This window comes from Trachypithecus francoisi, unplaced genomic scaffold, assembly GCF_009764315.1.
Source record: "Trachypithecus francoisi isolate TF-2019V2 unplaced genomic scaffold, Tfra_2.0 Lachesis_group3, whole genome shotgun sequence".
Lineage (NCBI taxonomy): Eukaryota > Metazoa > Chordata > Mammalia > Primates > Cercopithecidae > Trachypithecus > Trachypithecus francoisi.
This window is the reverse complement of record NW_022681468.1, coordinates 97,236,229-97,240,163: the sequence shown is the minus strand read 5'-3', so window position 1 is coordinate 97,240,163 and position 3,935 is coordinate 97,236,229. Positions and strand designations below refer to the sequence as shown.

The 3,935-nt window shown below is 42.4% G+C and overlaps 1 protein-coding gene across 1 annotated transcript in view; it reads left to right on the top strand.

The window, feature by feature from the left end:
- SLCO3A1 (solute carrier organic anion transporter family member 3A1) overlaps positions 1–3,935 on the top strand; it is a 321,497-nt gene that overhangs the window by 36,560 nt on the left and 281,002 nt on the right.

The following is a 3,935-nucleotide window of genomic DNA, read 5'->3' as shown; positions in this document are numbered from 1 at the left end:
AACATGGTGAAACCCCGTCTCTACTGAAAAATACAAAAAACTAGCCGGGAGAGGTGGCGGGCGCCTGTAGTCCCAGCTACTCAGGAGGCTGAGGCAGGAGAATGGCGTAAACCCGGGAGGCGGAGCTTGCGGTGAGCTGAGATCCGGCCACTGCACTCCAGCCTGGGCGACAGAGCAAGACTCTGTCTCAAAAAAAAAAACAAAAAAAAAACCACTGTGCTGGCTTGTTCTGTGAATTGACTTATCTGGAAGCTCTGTAAGGTAGGCTCATTTCAAATGCAATTGCTGTTCGCTTAGTGTCATATATAGCATAATTATTGCACCTAGAATCTGCTTGTATTGTCTGCATAACTGTAGGGTGGATCTGGTCTTGCTCTCATATAAGAAAAGAGACAGACCTTGTTCTCTACATGTTCCTTTAGGCAGTTTGCCCAGGCAAATCAAGCAGGCCATTAAGGTGAAAGTATGATAGTTGAATTTTGCTCTTTTTCCATAGGTTGTTTGAATGATTTCATTTTGCCTCATTCAGAACTGTTGTCATTCTATGATGTCTAGTTCATAAATACCATTTGCCCTGGGCAATTTTCTGTTACATTTAAGACTAACCTACTTTAAGGGAAAGATAGTCTTTCCTAGTCTAGTTTGCATATCCTAGACTGAGTTATGCAGTCTGGGAAGCTTGCAGCATTAATTTCTTGATAGAAACAAAATTTGTTTACATGCCCAATATTCTACATATATTTGTGTATTTTACTCATTTATGACTATAAATGTGCAGGCATATCAGCATGTATATTGTGTAAATATGTACACATTTAACATGTGGAATATAGTAGGACTGAGGTTGCTTTGCCTTGTGTGCACTCAGTAGTCATTTCTCCCCAGTGTTTTATTATTGAAAAATTTAGGCATAAAAGTTGAATTATACAGTTAATAGCCATACACCTGCTGTCATGATTCTGCAATTAACATTTTGCTGTATTTGCTGTATAATTGTTCATGTCTCCATCACCATACTCATCCATTTTCATCTTCTTGCTGTGGTGGTGGTTGTATTTTTAAGTAAGTTGCCTGGTCCTTAATCGTGACTGTGTGCTCAGCTTGCAAGAAACATGTATTATATACTGAACCTTTCCTGAACCTCTCTCTTGCAGAGACCTTGATACCTACTCATGATTGCCAGAGCCCTCCCAGTGGCCTCACCCAGAGCTCTATCCCCTATGCCTGGCATCTACAATTCTGATTCTTACTGTGCATTTCAAAGCAAGGATGTTCAAGATGTTGTATCTATCATTTTACTTCCTCAGATGAAGAGACTTAACTGGAATTCTGAGAAAATGCTTTCTGGTCCCCATCCCTTAGCACAAGCCAAATAAAGCCTCTGTGTCTTTTAAGGCTCTGATAAATACCAACTCTTAAAGGCAGGTTGATTTAGCCTCTGGTTATTTTCCCCAGAGTTCTCTGGTCTGGGCAGCCTCCCTCACCTTCCAGCCAACCAGTCCAGGTTGACCTTGGAGGAGAAGGAGCTCTCTGCTTGTCTGACTCACTGGTGCCTCATTACTGCCCTGGCTGGACTGCGAGGCTCAGAAGAAAGGAAGGCATTACTGGGTGGGGACTGCCCATTCATTTTTAATTAAAAGCTTTCTCCTTTATGATAATATCACAATAATTGCCATGTAATGTGTGCATTCTGTCAGAAAATAGTTGTGAAAAGTTAAAAACTTGCCCTTCATACAATTACAGAGTGAACCTGAGTCAAATACTATTTTATTTAACTCATTAATGAGGGAACCAGTGAGTTGGTAAAGCCAGCTCAAAGAAGCTTTTGAGGAACTTGGTATTTATTGGCATTTTGGAAAAAAAAAAAAATGATAGAAGAGAACCATTATCAGGTTAAGTGTGGGGGAAATTGTGATGGACCGTTCAGATCAGCCACAGGTACCATAGCTTCAGGAATATTGCCAGCAGAAAGCACCCAGCTGTCAGCTCCCTTTAGGACTGCCTTGGCTGAAGACAGCCACCTTGTCTGAAGTCAGGCTTTCTTCCAGGGCAGCCTGCACCTAATGTCTGATCCATGAGCAGATAAAAAGTTCAATTCTCTTACCACTGATTGAGTCTCTTGAAGGTCACTTATCCTGTATTCAGAACTTCCCATAGGGTCAGCTAAGCCTTCTGTTGCAACTGCATCCCATCCCCAATTCTCACTCTACCCAGGCCTGCTTCTTTTCCTGCCTCTTTTTTTTTTTTTTTTTTTGAGGCGGAGTCTCGCTTTGTCGCCCGGACTGGAGTGCAGTGGCCGGATCTCAGCTCACTGCAAGCTCCGCCTCCCGGGTTTACGCCATTCTCCTGCCTCAGCCTCCCAAGTAGTTTTCCTGCCTCTTATGTAGGGGTTCTAGGTTAGTCTCTAGAGTACCCCTTTATAGACTTGAGGCCCACTAGTGTTAATTCCAGGGTCAACTTCATGGGAAATTCAATCTCTACAGATACAAAATTAGTGAATGTCTTACAGGGTAATGTTTCTTTGACTTTGGGGTTTGTCTTTTCTACTGTACAGCAATCTGTAAGTTAACATGCAGCTTCACTGTGTTCGTGCCCTTAATATATAGTAAATAGTAAAATCAAACCCAGGTATATTCCTCTGTATCAGCATTTGGCAAACTTACCATGTAAAGAGCTGGATAGTAAATATTTCAGGCTTTGCAGGCCATACTGTCTCTGTTGCTCTCTCACAAGTCAACTCTGCTGTAGCCGTGATGACTACACAAATGGGCATGGCTGTGTTCCAGTGACACTCTACTTAACACAAACAGGTGGTGAATGGGATTTGGCCTTGGGCCGTAGTATGTGGACCCCTGTCCTAGATAAATAAGTAATCCTAGTTTGATTTATTAAACAATGTTCCAGTATGACATTGAAAGGACAGGCTGCCCCCTCCCCCCAAGCTGTGCCCTTTTGACGCTTGTAGAATATGATGTGTTGTCTCCCAACAGCCTACAAAGTGCTGATATTACCACTTTGCAAATGAGGAAACAGGCTCAGGAAAGGTCTCCATGGTCTTTACTACTTAAGAAGATGATGGTTCTTGAATTGAACCTGGTAGATCTAACCCCGAGGCCCACTCTGACCCCACTCTTATCATCCTACTTTCCTCGGTCATGGGATGCGTTGGAGCAGTGTTTTTCATCACTATTTGGAGAAAAGCACTCAACAAACAGAGCTGGCTGCAGATTCATAGAAGAAAGAGGTATCTGAAGAGTCCCTGCCCACGGCCACCCTCTCCTTGCCATGTGCCCTGGAATTGTCCCAGAATAGGCAGATTTACCTGTGAACAAGGCAACTGGAATGGAGGTAGGACTTATCCTCTGGCTCCAGAGGAATTTCCCAGCCTGGATAGTATTTTCCTGACCTGCATTTGTGACGTGAGTAGGAGGTAAGAACAGCTTATTCCATAAAGGCATCCTGGCATGGAGTGGAGCTCTTAGCTGTGCCACACACTGACTGTGTCAAGCAAGCCCCTTGGTCAGCCTGAGACTCTGTTATCAGAGCTAAGAAATGTGAAGGATCTTCTGTCTTACTCAGCTCTCTTTATAAATGTTCTTTAACACAGGGCCTAGATTCCAGTACTGACTCCGTATCTCACCAGCTGCGTGACTTCTCCCCAGTAAGTTTCTGAAATCTCTCTGTGCTGAAATTTTCTTGTATGTAAAATGGGGGTAATAATAGTATTCCTTTAATATAGCTAATATAACAATAAAATGAGTTAATATATGTTAAGCTGTTAGAACAATAACCTGGTGCATAGCAGGTGCTATGAAAGTGTTTTGTTACTGTTATTTTTAGCACTTAGTATGATACTTGGCTAGTAATAGGTGCTGAATAAGTATTATTCAATGCATAAATGAGCCACATAACAAATAAGCATTAGAATAATTTAT